Below are 17,631 nucleotides of genomic sequence, written 5' to 3'. Positions count from 1 at the left end.
TGTATAGCTGCAGCTGGTTGCAGGCACTCTTTGCATTTCCTGAGGTTCATGTACCCGACAAAAGGTTGAGACCTAAGCCATGACACTGACCAAAAATTCAAAATTCCGTTGAACAACGACAGATCAAAAAACAATCTGTCACACTTGGCAAAACCTTTTTCAGGGTGTGACTTCCTAGACGTGCACTCGCATCCCAGATTCTCAGATTTGTGCATTTGTTCACAAGAGCCATGTGCGTTCTGTTATGAGGTACTTGACATTTTGTGCCTTGGTAGTTTATATAGTTTCCAGTGAGGAAATTTACACCATTAGGAACTGCCCAAGAATGCAACTGCATTTATCAAATGTACCAAATTTGTGCAGTGTACAATATTCAGTTGCCAACTCTCAAACATGTATGGTGTTTCAGAACTCCAGGTACGATCATACATGGCAGATGCAGATTCAGTAGTAAAAAAAAACAAGAGACCCGCGGGTCTTGCGCTCACCTGAGTATCGCAAGTTCACCTTTCACGCAGTCACTAATCTAAATTATTCACAGCTCTACCAAATTCCTTCATTTTGGGGGTTTGGGCCCCCCTGGGGGCCCCCTGGGTGGGGCATGGTGCCCATTTTAACAAATTGAGATCCTAATCCCTTAGAGATGCTACCTGCCAAGTTTTGTGAAAATGGGTCATGGGATTCTAAAGAAGAAGATAAAAATGTACAATTTAGGCCCCATTAGAACCCCTCCTCACCCCCCTCCCCTGGGTCCCAAGGGGGGCACCCCTGATTCTGCCATGAACAAACTTGAAACTACAGTCATCAATGTACTAACTCATAGTATTAACTTAGCTCCATCACTTCTGGTTCTAGAGAAGAACATTTTTAAAGATTCCTTAATTTTGGGGGGTTTTGCCCCCCTGGGGGCCCCCTGGGTGGGGCATGGTGCCCATTTTAACAAATTGAGTTCCTAACTCCCTAGGGATGCTACCTGCCAAGTTTGGTGAAAATGGGTCATGGGGTTCTCAAGAAGAAGATGAAAATGTACAATTTAGGCCCCATTAGAATCCCTCCCCACCCCCTCCCCTGGGTCCCAAGGGGGGCACCCCTGATCCTGCCATGAACAAACTTGAAACTACAGCCATCAATGTACTAACTCATAGTATTAACTTAGCTCTATCACTTCTGGTTCTAGAGAAGAAGATTTTTACAGATTCCTTAATTTTAGGGGGTTTGGGCCCCCCTGGGGACCCCTGGATGGGGCATGGTGCCCATTTTAACAAATTGAGTTCCTAACCCCCTAGGGATGCTACTTGCCAAGTTTGATGAAAATCGGTCCTGGGGTTTTCAAGAAGAAGATGAAAATGTAAAAAGTTTACGCATGACGCACGACGCACAACGGACGGCGCACGACGGACGACGCACGACGGACGACGCACAACGGACGCCGGACGATGGGCGATCGCAATAGCTCACTTGAACCTTTGGCTCAGGTGAGCTAAAAATAACAAAAAACCAAACAAACAAACAAACAAAAGTCAAAGAATGCAAAATCACTAAAATGTCATTTATTGGATCAGTTGAAAACAGGGAATTTCTATAGGGGATATGCTGCGTCTTACCAATGTTTTACAATTCCATGAAGAAGAAATTTTGAGCCCCAACTCTTGACAAAATAAAACTTAGAAAATGAAGGAAAATAAATTACTAAACAATGACCACTAGTTGACAATTCTAAGAATGATTTCTTTTGATATAGTAGTTTACGCAGTATTTCATTTTCTTTTTTTTTTTAATCTTCTCAACAGGTTCTCTTACACATGTTTTCATATCAGGCTACCTAACTTTTGTTACCTCTCTTTGTGGCTAACATTATTTGGTGAATTATTATGATCCACAGGATTAGCTGAAACTGCACTTACAGTGTACATGATCTAAAAGACTGTCATATATCTTAAAGGTCTTATAGGGTTTTTATTTTATTTTTTTTTTTGCATTCTACTTTTTTGCAGACCAGTAGCATCAATAAATAAATGATTTCATACACACACACAAAAAAAAATGTACATCGGATTTAGGAGTATTGAATCATCAGTGAAAGATTCTTTGTAATGGTTTTCAGAAGACTGCAAAATTATGTGTCATCTGTTAATATTTCTGTTGGGTAAAATATGTCATAAATGCATGCATGTCCTACCTCGTTCTTTGCAGGTGCTTATCTTTTTTGGCAATCATCAAATCATAGCACAGAACCTGGACTGGAGGCTAATCTGATTATATTCACTATTTTGTTCCCTGTGAATCTGCATTTCCAGCAAGGGGCTCTAAAAGGGGGCTAAAAACAGTAAATATACACTGTGCAGAGTTGGAGAAATTGATAAGTAGAAGACCACACACTCACAGATTCATGGCCATCTGAAGGAATCTGAGAAGTGGGTTCATGTCAGTCACATACTGGATTTGCACATTCTATAGTTGATAAAATACTGCTCAGTGTTTATGTTTCAACATGGAACACACCAGTTTATCACTATAGCCTATTCAAAGTTATGAAATCCACCTGCCCCCCCCCCCCCCCACGATCAATTAACAAGCTATTCCACCACATGCATAACACTGAGCATATTTCAATACTTGGAATGCACTTTGCATGCATTAGCCATTGCTATGTTGGGCAAGTGGGGGAGGGGGCTTTCTGATTGTTATAAGAAAAACCCTAATCATGAAGATATGCATAAAATATGAAGATGAAAGACCCCGTTTACAGTGCGAGGCTCGGCCGTGGCTTGGCCGCGGCCTCCTTCATTTCAGTGTAAACGCGCAAAAGGCCAAATGCGCGGCCGCGCATTTGGCCACGCTCTGGAGGTAGTCTCGGCAGCGGCCGAGATAAATTATGATCAAAAAAATTTTAAAAAACATGATAAAAACATCCTCTGGCAATGAAACTACATGGAAGATGCTTGGAACTGATAAGAAGTACTTGAGATATTCTGTTCAAAGTAACATTCTATCAACACTACAAAAAGGGTGATTAATTCTGCTTGGTGCCATCTGTACAGTCATACAGGTTACACTCTGAAAATGATGAATACTTGAACCATTTCCAGGAAAAGGCGTATAAATTATACGGTACACACGGTGAGTGACATTTTAAACATCATTTTGGAAGAACATATCATCCAAAGCACAGACTTAATTTTCAGATGGCTAACTCATCTCTGACTTTGCAGAAAAGTTTCTTTGCACATTGTGAATCATTCATTCATTATGTGATTCATAGCAACTACTAGGCAGGTACCATCAAAGTGAATATTTCAAAAGTGCTATACTAGATACAAAGTACATGGTAACATGCAGATATGGACAATGTGCTGTGAAAATAGAACTACAACAGAACACCCACAAGTGTTCACAGATAGCACACACTGGAGCAATCATATTTCTGCATGAGTCATAGTGGCATGTAACCCTAATTTGTCAAGGTCTTGGTACAACTGTGCATTTCTGTGACAGATCCAACCCATAAACTATAAATTATGCAAGACTGGTTTTATTGATGACCCTGTTTTACTGTCTGTGGAGGTAGTCATCAAATATTAGTGGAGGCAAAGCAGCACCCACTGAAGTCATTTCGACAAAACCAATAGGCAACCGTGATGAAACCAGCGAGGGTTGTGTATCATGACTACAAAATTGTATTGTATTTTAATAAGCAGGAGACTAATATGTAAGATTGGTACCAAAGCGGGGATCCGACAGGGCACCACTGATTGAATGACTGCAAATGAAAATGGTTTTATAATCTCTTGATATGCATGGACATGGTTACAAATTTAGCAAAGGTTGCAGCTCTACACGATACGGGCTGAGATTACTCTGAACAAACAATATCGACGAATGATAAATTGCAGCAATTCTACAAGCCCCTTTATGTATGGCATGTTTTCATAACAATGCAATTAACTGCTGTGCTATGCATGGTTTTGTACACAACAGACAATAATTATACTGAATTGGATTTTAACACTTCTGGAAGATGAGATAATGACCTGTACAGGTTTTACTGACCAGGTTTTTCACAAGAATTCTGTTTCCAAATGACTAAGTACTGTAAAACTGGATATTTCTGCGCAAGTAATTTTTCATGCTAGGCCGGGTAAGATGAATTTCATGTGTTTTTAATTGGGACCGCGGAATCAGAACATTAACTAACTGCAACATTTAGCATGCAAAAATATTCACATGCTTTTATTTTTGCACTAGCTTCTGGTTGTGTGAAATGCAGAAAAATTTCCTCACCGTGAAAATGTCCACTTTTACAGTATCATGACTATATAGTTCTGCACAGCTGGCTCTGTGATGCTCCTCAGTGGTACTGTTCATGTCACTTCCAATAAACTTGAGACTTCATCTTGACTTCACCTTAATACAAATGCATCCATGCAGAACATAATGCACTTTTCAGAGCTGAAGTACTAATTATAATCACAATAACACCTGCACTGCAACAAAATTACATTGATTAAAGTCTGCCTCAACTCAGTCTTTGTTCACACAAGTCAGCACATTGCCTGCAATACAGTTTAGATAATAAAAAGACACTTTCACACTATTCCTGTCTACACATACTGTACAAGCCATACATTTCGCAAGTATAATATATTCGTGATGTTGACTTGTAAGACAATTTTGGGAGTGCTGAATTTCAGGAGAAACGTTTAGAGATTTCCGCCTTAGAGATGATCGTACATGGCATTTACATGTACAAGACAGTTACGGTTACGGGAGGAAATTTTTTCAAGTTGTGTATTCCACAATAATTTGTCAACTCACAAAATTCACAAAAATAATACTCTGCTACATATCATACTGTACGAGCTGAAATTTTCGCGTACAGATATTTTCGCGAATTGCTACTTGGAGGACATTTGCGCGTGTTCTTAATTTCGCGGTTGCGACGGTCTAACTGAACGTAACTATTTGCGCGTTGTTATTTTCGCGTGTTGTTATTTTCGCGGTTCAAAGGCGATTCGCGAAATTCGCGAAAATAAAACCACCGCGAAAATTTCAGCTCGTACAGTACCATGCATGAAATATACTTCCTAGGTAAGTTATGCACTTTAAGTGGCCCTACATCATGCCTTTAATCATTCCCATCACATACTGGTGGGTAAATATTTGTCTCTAGATGTAATAGACAGAGGGTGGTGTCATCAGCATTCACATGCAGCAAAAGGTAGTTGAAGTGTCAGAGTCATTACAAATTCATTATCTGTAGACTGAATGTCATTATATTAAATTTTTTGTAACCCACACATGAAATAACGTACGATATTTATAATGTATTTTGCCCCGCAATGATACGTCATAGTTTGGGATGGCATAGTTTTGGTTGTGGTCCTAATAAAAGGTGGGTGCAACCTTTAATCACGACCACTTTGTTTTTGGATAAATATCTCAGCTATTTCAAGACCAATTTTCATCAAATAAACTTTGAATTCCTCTTAGAATTGCATGCTCTTTGATATCTTCAAAGTGGTTTTGATCAGTTTTGAAATGGCTGAGATATCACAAATCCCCGAAGTGGTCCAAATAAAAGATGGGTCCTACCTTTCATTCCGATCACAACTACAACTATACCATCCCTTTAAAGGTCGTATGAAGCAGCATTCTCCCTCTAAAGGTTGTATAAAGCAACATTCTAGAATGCTTGAGCCAGACCCACAGATAGGAATACGAACATAAATGGGAGGATGAATGCTATGCCGCATTGTATAGAAACACAACTTCCCTTGCACCTTCTTTGGTTACTGTAAAACATGATATATTCACGGCATGAATTTTTCGCGAATTGGAGTCGACGGACTTTTTTGCGGCATGAAATTTTTGCGAACTGCGACTGGCATTCAATACATATAGTGTAGACAAGAACTTTTGCATGCATTCTAATTTCGCGAATCTTAATAGCGCTCGCGAAATTAAAACGCACGTGAACATTCCTCGTTATACAGTATTAGAATGCTGCTTTTGTTTTAAAGCACTTGACTGCTATAAGCTACATTTCATCCACTGAGCACCAGTGTGGTCAAATCAAGGAAGTAAAATTACATGGTGTTTATTCATGAGTGAAAAGTGAATATACATTTCATTCACCTGAATTTATGACATTTTACTTTAAAATACCTCGTCGTACTTTTCACTGACATCATCTTCATCCCTATCATCATTTGAACAATTCTTCATCCACATTCACAAGCTGTGAGTGGCCATTATGAATGGCAATGCTGTACTTTTCCAATAGACAATGTTCAGTACTCAACAAATGGCAGAGAAATTCCTAATTTCATGATGATTATAATCTATTATTATTATCATTAGTAATATCATCTCTAATTAGTATCTTTATTATCATTATTGAAAGGGCACCAGCTGTTGCCCATAGTCTCAGAATCTGTTATTCAGAGTCCACGTTAAGGGGTACAGTATGTAGAGTGTATACATGCTGCTGTGGTGACACTTGGTAATGAACAATATGACCAGCATGTAATACAGTATGGTCTGCACGAAGTACACAGTAGACTGTACATCAATTGTATACTCGGCCATCACATAATATTAGTGGTCCATGGTGAACTGGTGAATACACAATGAGTGAAGACTACCTGGTAAGGGTCTCCACAAAGTATTCACACAATCACACATGGAATTAAGTTTTGGGTACACAGGAAAACATTCAGAATGCACATGTCATTCATGGTGTTTATTTATGAGTGAAAAGTGAATTTATGTCGTCTAAATTTACTTATGTCATTTTGTCTCGACCTCTACTCTGTGCACTGTAGGCAATTGACACAGTTTGCAATGCAAAGCCCTGCAAAGAATAGAATGTGCAGGGTTTCTTCTTCAATCTCTAACATAAAAAAGAGAATGTGGGAAATACAACAAAGAATCAAGTTTCACAGTACAATTGCACATGGCAATTGCGACTATAGAAGTGTTAACTTATGTAGGTAATATCTGTTAACCTTGATTTCAACACTGTAATACGGTACACTGACATTAGTTTGAGCACTACCAAATGTATGATGTGAGCATACCCTACGACATGTCATTAAACATCCAGATGATCTAGAATTCAGAATGTGCCGACCAATACCAGTATTATGGGCTGTTCAATGTACAGTGTATACTACTGACATCCTTCCATCCTTCTGCATCACCACTTATATACAATGTACTTAACTGTACATAGTATATTTGTATCTTACAGTGCAGAAATTATGCTTGTTTGACATTTCTCTGTCGTTTATATAGGTACTGTTCGTAAAAGTTAATAAAATACTGGTATGCAATTTCTTCAAATCACGAGATGGTATAAACATTGCACTCTGCTGCACTGACAAACAGAAATGACATATTACTAGGATCCAGATATAATGCATTTTATTGCACTTCATCAATCAGTTGCTAATTTCACATCTACTGCTGACACACAGACACACACAAAGTGGACTGATAGGTATAAAGTGTAAAGGGAGTAGCCTGCATTAATTTGTGTATGACAGTGCAATACATGGATGCATGCATGTGTGTGTGTGTGTGTGTGTCTGGTGCAAACACACACACTCTGCTTCTAAAACCACTGGTCCATTACAGATCAAGCCTATAAAATGCCCTGCCATCAATACCAGTTTCTGGCATTCTACAGCATACCACTGACCCGACTATTCTATCTAGTGCATACCTTAGAAATAGAATATCCACCAGAAATAAAATATCTGACAGTAAAAGGGAGTACAGAGCCTATTTTTTTTTTCTACACTAGATGAAATTTCCTACGATTAAAGAATATGTAATATTAACCTTTACTCTCAATAAACTGAAATTACCAGTGTGATAAACATAACTGGTGTAATTAACGCAAAAATGTTTAGCGGTACATTCCTGCACCTATAGCCACTAAATATTCTATGCAAACCGCAAACTTTCTGAGTCACTTGTGAGCAAAACGAATTAATGACATTTAGAATGAATGATTCAGTGCAGTTCTAATGGGGTGTGTGGCTGGCGGTCTCCACACATCCACTGCACACAAAGTCATTAGCTAAGAATGGACTTCATTATTCTGATGGGACCACCTAATTGCAGGTTAAAATAATGAAAGTCTCAGAGAGGGGAAAAGGGCATAAAATGTGGCTGACAAAGATAGGTGAATACAATGCACTGGGTTAAATGATCATGAACATTACCACTCAAGTTTTAATGCATTTAAAACTATCGGCACATGACAAAGTTTGTCCCTGACAGCAAGAAATCGAGACTTGCCGGTCATACCTACAACTAGTGTAAACACATCTGACTCCAAATTATTCACATATAAGTCCAGATAGATTAACTCCTCCAAGGTTGTCTGGAAATACTTATCAAACAAATTTGAAGTACACATGAGTGAGAATTACAGAACTGTCCTGTCGGTACAAGAAAGGCATTGTGGCATGTCTTTGAAATCGTTCAAGCTTTATAGTCCCTTTGCCATTGCTACTGAAGCCAAGCCAGAAATATCTTGTACTGTAAAAGTGGATATTTTCACGTACGAGTAATTTTTTGCACTTGGCTGGGTAAGATGAATTTCGCGCGTTTTTAATTCCATGGAATCAGGATATTGACTACTGTAACATATAGCACGCAAAAACATTTCCATGCTTTTATTTTTCGCACCAGCTTCTGGTTGCGTAAAATGCGAAAAAATTTTCACTTTTACACTTAATATCCTACGTAGATGCTAGAGAATGACACAGGCTTTACATTTAAAAGACAAAAACGGAGGTGTTTGAGCGAGTACTGACCAGAATTGTAATGCACTATGATGACTCACCAAACAAGGCTTTTCCCTTGTGCCCTAGGACTTGAAATACAATACATGTAGCCTGGTTTATCAGCACAGTGTCAGATTTAATGCACACCTCTGCGGGTATGTATTAGGGTTTCCTTAACAACCAGAGGGCTTGTCTGGCTTTAAAAACAAACGGCTGATGCATATAAACTTGAATCCAAGTATTGAAATGTATATTGGGAACATGTCTACTGAAATGGTACACATGTATATTACTTGATTTTTTTTTTTTTTTTCAGGGAATTGATTCATTTTAGGCATACTGTTACCGATACACAAGTCATCACATACTTATGGATTTCAGGATACTTCATCTCAAAGAGAAATATGTTGTTATTGTATCAGAGAGGATGAGAGAAAACAAAACACATCCCATATCATAGTGCTGTCTCTTGCTTTGTATTCTAATCAGAAAAAAAAAATTATAACGGAAGAATTTAGAACTGTGCAATGCCAGAATGCAATAAAATCAAAATAAGATCAGATGTAACTATAAGCATACCAGTAATCAGAGAAATGTTTTATAATCATCCAGGGTGCTACAAACCAGAGACTTGCTGAGGGCATTTAATACATGTACTCACTGTTGGGCAAGTGAAATGAATGGGTACCGGTACTTGTCTGTTGAATGCACTGTATATTTAACATGTACGTGTACACATATGTAGTTTGTCCAACTGCCAAGTCAGGCAAGCTGGAATGAATACTTTTTGTGATATATCTGGCCAACTGAATATATGCAAGTTATCAACAGGACATTAGAAGAATATCGTGAAATACCTTGGTCAGTTGGTCACTACTTGCTTGCATTCAAATCCCCATTTGCCTTGCAATTTATCTATAAATTACACCTAATTTTCCTCATTTGATTTTTTCATACAAATACAAGACTCTTTCATGCAAAACAACTGAAATATTCTGTCCTCTTGCACTCTCTTGATTATGATCTGATCTTGCTTACAAGGTGGTTGTCTTGATTTCAACAATCACATCCAAATCAATGTTACCTGGTAACTTTGTGGTGAATTGCCTTGTTCCTTGTCTTAGTAGGCTTCCTTGGGGCTTACAACGTTATGCACCAATGGACCCAATCTACTATATTGTACATAAAACAGGGACAGACATTTTTATTGATTTATATGCAACCATTAGGAAACTGGCTCAGATGATCTACCTCAGTGAAATAGACATGGGAACGCACAGCTGTTATATGACGAATCTACAGAAATACACTACATACATTTCAGAATGCACTGTATGCTCAGCCTTTCACTTTAATTCATGAATGGCTGATGGCCAGTTTACTAAAGTACCGGTAGTCAAATTAATAGCTATTTTTCCCTGCTGTAGATCTAGGATTGAGCAATTCTACCCTCCTGTAATGAGTAAATGATGGAATGCATTTCAATACTTGTAATCTGGTTTGCATGCACCAGTTGTTGTTATGTCAGGCAAGTTTTCTGAATGTTAGGAACTATCTTTGTTTTGAAGAATATGCTCTTAAACATTTTAACATATCCACATGTACAGTACCCCAAGCTATTATCCCCACGCTATTATCAGGCGGGCAGGTATGGTAGCTGCAACTGAGAGCGTACATGGGCCAGCATTTAGTGGTAATGCCATCATTGATTGTGTTGAGTGATATAATGCAAGACGAATAAACCAAAGAAAAATGTTGTAAATCTGTAAAGTTGGTAGGAATTTGTGTCATGGAAATAGATGAAATATATATTGTCGCTGGGGCGACAAGACCTCATATCTGAAATTTTGGTGAAAATTACTTTCTTGGATTAATGGTCAGATAATTGATGTCCTGTCCAAATCCTAGCTGTCTTAACCCAAAAATGAAGCCACCACGGCATGTCAAAGGAAAGGCTCTCCCATTTGATATAGTGCTTTGGCTGCCATGTTTTTTTGCTCTCCTGAACATTTGACATTTTGTAGATATGCCGTCTTGTCGCCCCAGTGACGACTGATATTCACAAGTGGTGTCATCTGTCATACAAAAAAAAACAGAGTCCTTGCCAAGCAGTATGCCTACCTTTCTACATTTGTACCTGTGGAATTTTACATATTTTTCTTAACAGTTCACAGCAAAGCCAGATACTGTCTCTTCCAGGTGCAGCAACCAAGATAATGTTGACCAATATTACACTCTGAAATATCAAATTGTGAATTATTGAAATGAAGAAATAGACAGAGACAGACTAAAAGTGGTCTCGTTGCCACCATGGAGTGCAGGAACTGTCAAACCTGCTTATGAGGGGCAAACAATAATCAGTGGAGGGGGAATAGAATTTTCATCTCCACGGATACATTCACACCACATCATCTTCTGCTGACTATAGCAAGATACATGTTGCATCTCAATTGCCTTAAATGAGGTCATACCATCCCCAACCATTTACACACATCATCATTGATGGTCACGCCTCTTGGGTCTGGCCTACACCTGATTAGACACATGAACACACACACACACACACACACACACACACACACACACACATAGGCCTACACTTTTTCTTCAGTCTCATTACTTACAGAGAAAACTCACCTCACATTACAAGCCAGCTGGGAGGATGAAAGCAAAACAAGATATTCCTTGACCTCCCTATGCCAGGATGGATATATTCCTAAGATGTAATAGGATCCCGTCTCATCGCTCTCCTGCACTGAGGGAAATTGTGCCCACAAAAGGAACCCACCTGTGCTACACACACCGAGTTAGGGATGATGGAGAGATAGTTCACTCCCCGAACAACCCTCTGGCCGAAAACACACATCCCAGTCCTTCCAACCCTTCTCTCTAGCTGGCATGCAAACCTGTACAGTCATATTTACGCATGCACTTGCGACGCATGTGCAGAAACCTACTCTTCCTCAGCACATTACACACACACACACACACACACACACACACACACACACAGATACACACACATAGAGACACACACAGACACACTCACACACAAATTGTACACTGGGCAATGGCACTTTCCAGGATAAGGATGATGCCATGGTAGTAAAACATTGGATGATTTCTGCTGCGTAGCCCCAAATCTTGTCCGCCCTTCATAATGAGATCATGAATATGCACAAAGGAAAGAGAAAAAGAGTGAAAATCTCACTGCTTTTATCTGGGAGAGAGTAAGGGTGGGGAGGTGTTTGTAGAAGGACATTCTGAGGAAGCTGGAATGGTCAGTTTAAAATAGGAAATATTCATTGTTAGGCTCTAAAGGGAGGCAAAGTGCCTCAAGCTCCAGCAGGAAACCAAGAATGCAGTGAGCAAGTATTTATTAAATGACAATTCCATTTTCAAGAGTAGCCATGAGCAGCAATCAAATAGTGGCTATAAATGCACTGTAGGCTGATTTTTCTCTTTCTTTCTTTCTTTTATTTGGGGGGGGGGAGAGGGGATAGTATCATTTATGATGTGCGCGATGCATTTTTGAAAATTGTTCAGGCATTACGGTTCTCAAATCGGTTACTATTGGCATGCTGTATTACATGAGTTCCTTGAAAAGATTTGCTGGGTTGCAAGAATGTGCGCTCATAAACATTACACATTTCACGAAGATATGGAAATCATTACAATGAAATATTTCATAAAACTTCTACATCAGGTAAACATATGAAATATAAAGAATGATTTTCCTTCTCGAAATTGCATAGTAATTTTAGTTAATGGACAAATGTTTTTAACAAAAGGTGTACAATTCTATGTAATGAAATTGCTAGGAAATTTTATATACCGTATAATAGCAGTCATAGTCAAAATGCATACAAACTGCAATTTGATACTACAAATGTATACAAATTATTTCCCGATTCATGGGTCTCAGCACAGGCATGATCATATTCACTGTATACTGTGGCTGCTTGTATTCACTACATCTGACATACAAGTAATGGCTCTAATACGTTCTTCAGCAACATACTGATAATACACTGTAGAAGTGAGAGCATCCCCCTCCCCCCAAACAGATGGTCAGCTGACACCACATCAACGGGAGACATTTTTTTTTTTTTTTTGGGGGGGGGGGGGTGTGATACTTACCACTGACAAAGATCAACAACTACTGTAACTACAAGAAATTTTGTGGTTGATACAGTAGCATCAAGCTGAATTACTGTTTACCATTGGGAGCACTGATTTAAAAAATGTTCAAGATATCACATTTGACGCATATGTGTAGGTCAGTTGTACTAATGATCACAAAACATCCTATCATGAAAAATTTTGCAATAAAACCTTCTTTTTTTTTTGGGGGGGGGGAGGTTGGGGGTGATCCTTATCACTGACAGAGGTGAACAACTACAATTGTAACTACAAGAAATTTTGTGGTTGATACAGTAGCATCAACTTAAAGTTACTTACTGTTTACCATTGGGAGCAGTGATCAGTGATTTAAAAAATGTTTGAGATATCACATTTGATGCATACTATTATGTGTAGGTCAGCTGTCTTGATCACAAAACATCCTACCATGGAAAAAATTTGCAATTTAAGCCTAAAATATAAGGACATATCACTATTTTTCTCAATAAACCATGACTGTAGACGGTATAGTCTACAAACATCTTAATAGTGATGGTACTTTACAGTATTGGTGGCGATGAGAATTGGGCTTTTAAGTTTCTGCGAGATACCAAGAAAACACTTATGAAATAGTAAAAAGCATACCATTTTAAGAGGAATTCAAAGTTTATTTGATGAAAATTGGGTTTGGAATGACTGTAAACATCCAAAATCAAAGTAAAACAAAGCGATCATAATAAAATGTGGGTCCCACACTTAATTAGAATCGCTCTGTTTTGGATATCTCAGCCATTTCAAAACCAATTTTCATCAAATAAACGTTGAATTCCTCATGGAATTACATGCTCTTTCATATTTCATAAGAGGTTTCTCATTATCTCACCAAAAATGTTAGAAACCTGAAATTAGGTCTCAACCATAACTATACTATCCCTTTAATTATATTAAACTCTTGTTCACATTTTGTGGTAATACTTAACATTGATTATACTGATTCAAATTTTTACATCTTACTTCTATCCCTAAATCACACTTCAGAACTATTTGAAGTACTAAAGCTCTGATTTGGTTTCATCTGCAAATGGTAAATAATATTACCTTTAACGGGAAGTTAGTGATCTACAATCTGAGCATTCACCATGGGCCCCTAACTTAAAGGACAAGTTCACCTTCATAAACATAAGGATTGTGAGAATGCAGCAATATTAGTAGAACACATCAGTGAAAGTTTGAGGAAAATTGGACAATTGATGCAAAAGTTATGAATTTTTAAAAATTTTTGTGTTGGAACCGCTGGATGAGGAGACTACTAAGGCTCGTGATGTCATATGAGTACAACCGTATAAAGATAATATTTTCACTTTTTTTGCATAATAAAAGAGCACTTGACTTGCCTCTTTCTAAAGGCAATGGGAATAATATTACCCATAACTATATGTCAGTAACGAGTCAAGGGAATGTGTACTTTTTTCAAAAGATGAAATTTTGTGAAATTCTCTTTATATTTTCCTTATATTGTTGTACGCATGTGACATCATACACTGCAGTAGTCTTCTCATCCAGCGGTGACTGCACAAAAACTTCAAAAATTCATAACTTTTGAACGGATTGTCCGATTTTCCTCAAACTTTCAATGATGTGTTCTACTAATATTGCTACATTCTCTCAATCCTTATGTTAATGAAGGTGAACTTGTCCTTTAAATCATAAGATCCCTGGGGACTACACTACACTACACTACACTACACTACACTACACTACACTACACTACACTACACTACCATCACAGTTAACTTGAAGTTGTGCCAGCTAGAATGCCAACATGTTTGGGGGTTTCGTTTTCACCTATGACTGACTCGTGCCTTGTTTACGATCTATTAAGTGAGGATTGGCAGCCTGCCACTCTGTCCCCAAAATTTAAGAAATACGCAATATCCTCCACCTCGTGAGAGAGAAAGAAAAAAACACAACAACCCACAACATATGTCCATGTATTCAATTTGGTAGGAAATTTCAGGAAGCATAGCCTTCCCCCAGTCTCCGTAAACAAACCATGGAAGGAGTGCATAGTCATAATACCAGGCACTTTTACTACAACATTCTTAAGCCGTTAAGGACAGGCTGAAATTTTGCTACAACACGCATTTCCAATAGACCCCTGCCCAAGTACACGCAGGACTCATCCTCAGCGGGTTACCTGGATAATTTGCTCAAAGCTGACAATTATGAATTCAAAGACACTGTCGGATGCCTCCCTACAAAGCAAGAGCTCACAACCTCAGAGGGTCAGTCAATGTTATATCATAATCCAGGGCTTGACACTAACATTTTTCTCTGATGGGACCTTCAGACCACTAATATCTTTGAATTTGAAATTTTGGTTGCCTGAAAATCAAATGCAGTGGCCCAAAATAAAAGGAAATATAACATTTCATTTTGATGTAGCTACCATTTTGATTTGATTGGGCCACCAAAATAGAATCTTTTTGAATATTTGGTGGCACGATATCAATACTTAAGGCCACTGCTAATGTTGAGCCCCGCAAATCATGTTTTGATACATTGCTTTGCAAAATAGGTGTTGATTAGTAAATCTGGCAAGAGATTCTTTAGGGAGGAAGAAGGAGAGAAACATAAAACTTACAATGGTAAGCTTTATCTTGAGAGCATTTACAAAATCCTTTCTGAAATCATACTTGTTAGTGTTCAGTCATGAATAAAGCTCTATGTAATACACTCTTTCCCCAAGCTCCATTATCCTGTAATACTGTATGCTCGTTCTTCTGACTTATGACAGGTAGTAACTGCTGACCTTTTGTACACATTGTGAGCAATCATGCAGTGGATATCATACTAGTAGTATTGTATCCATCTCACCTCCCCCCCCCCCCCTTGGATTTGCACAAGTTCATACTTGAAGCATAATTTAGGATGAATGATCCCTTTACAAAATCATATGAAGCTGTACAATGTACATACATTGTACAATACTGGTAGTAACCAGCCAAGGATATGCAAACTAACAATCTGTAATAATTAACACTGTATTGAACAGTGGAAATTTTCCCACATTTCGCATGACCAGAAACTCACAGTGCAAAAATTTAAGCAAACAATTATTATTGCTTGTTATATGTACCACTATGTACATGTAATATCTTGATTCCATGAAGTTAAAAACATGCGAAATTCAACTTAATCAATCTGAGCACAAAAAAAAAAATTACTCATGAATGCTATAAAAATCCACTTTTGCAGTATTTTGGGCACTTAATTGATGTTTGGTGCAGTTTTTATAGCTTTCCAGAGTACAGTGGTTTCTCTTAACTTGACATTTTACATATGCTGCACATAAAGCACTCTTTACCTCTATCTTTATCTTTACCTTTGTCATAGGAGTTTAACAATGTTCATTAATCCATCTTGTGTTTGTTGGGAGGAGGTAGCAATGATGACAAATAGGATAATAAAATCATTTGCTCTGGCTTATATCTACCATCATATCAGTCAGGATTAAATTGGCATTCAATTTCTTTACCTTTCTTGTCATTGGTCTGATTTACTCAAAATTCTTAACTGTTACTTGCGACTTTATTTCAAACCTTACGTACGATGTGGAAAGATGCCCGCATAATGGGCACTGTGCATCTAATTTGTGTGTGTGTGTGGGTTAGTTGTATGAATTTCTTCCTCTTCTTACGCTAAAGGATTCTATCATACATAAAAAAAAGGACTAATAGTAATACTAATGAGGATCAGAGCACTTGGAAAAGGCGCATCTATAATTTCTCATGTTATAAGAGGGGGTTTTGCCACCTTTAGATCAAACACAGACTGCGGGTTTTATCAACATACACCTGTAGACTACATACATACATACATACATACACACATACACATACACATACACACATACACATACACATACACACACACACACACAAACATATTAGTCATATTCACTCAATGCAATTCAACAGCTTGATTGCACATCAGCAAACCAATGCCAAATGTTCAAACAGAGAGCAATTATCATATAAAGCGTAGTCCTCAGCTGTCACATGCAGTAGCAAATTTCCATCACAATACATGAAGGCTAGACAGTATCATTGTGTGAGATTTTAACACACTGGTACTGTGGGCAAAATGGGCCAAACTTTGGAGAGTAGGAACCATAATCTTGATTTAAATCAATATCTAGGTCACATGCAATGTACATTGTACAATGTATTTCATCTCTTTGTCACTTTTGGGACGGTGAAATCATAACTTTTATCACAAAATGCTGCAACATACACGTACATCAAATGTAGAATTTTCAACATCCAGACTAAATTAGGCAGTGAGGTTTATTGATTTCAGCAGGCCTACTGATTGAAAACACAGTATGAAATGACAGCTACGAGAAAATGACATTGAAAAGTAAATTGGTCTGTTATCCACACAACTGCAGGTTGCTCTCTATTAAACTGAGCTCTCAATCTCTGCCAGAGTACGGTACACTGTATAACTTGGCTATCAAAACATATGGCACTTATTGATTAATATCTACTGCAGGTGTAACTATCAACAAAGATTACATGCATGACGCTTGCTCCACATAATCAATAACACTCTATACACTGTACATATTGTACATACAACTTCTGTATCATACATCCTTAATTACAAATATCTACTTGTCTAATCACAGTACTATTGTTATCTACTG

This window comes from Diadema setosum, chromosome 18 (assembly GCF_964275005.1).
Source record: "Diadema setosum chromosome 18, eeDiaSeto1, whole genome shotgun sequence".
NCBI classification, from domain to species: domain Eukaryota; kingdom Metazoa; phylum Echinodermata; class Echinoidea; order Diadematoida; family Diadematidae; genus Diadema; species Diadema setosum.
Note: the sequence above shows the minus strand (reverse complement) of the source record.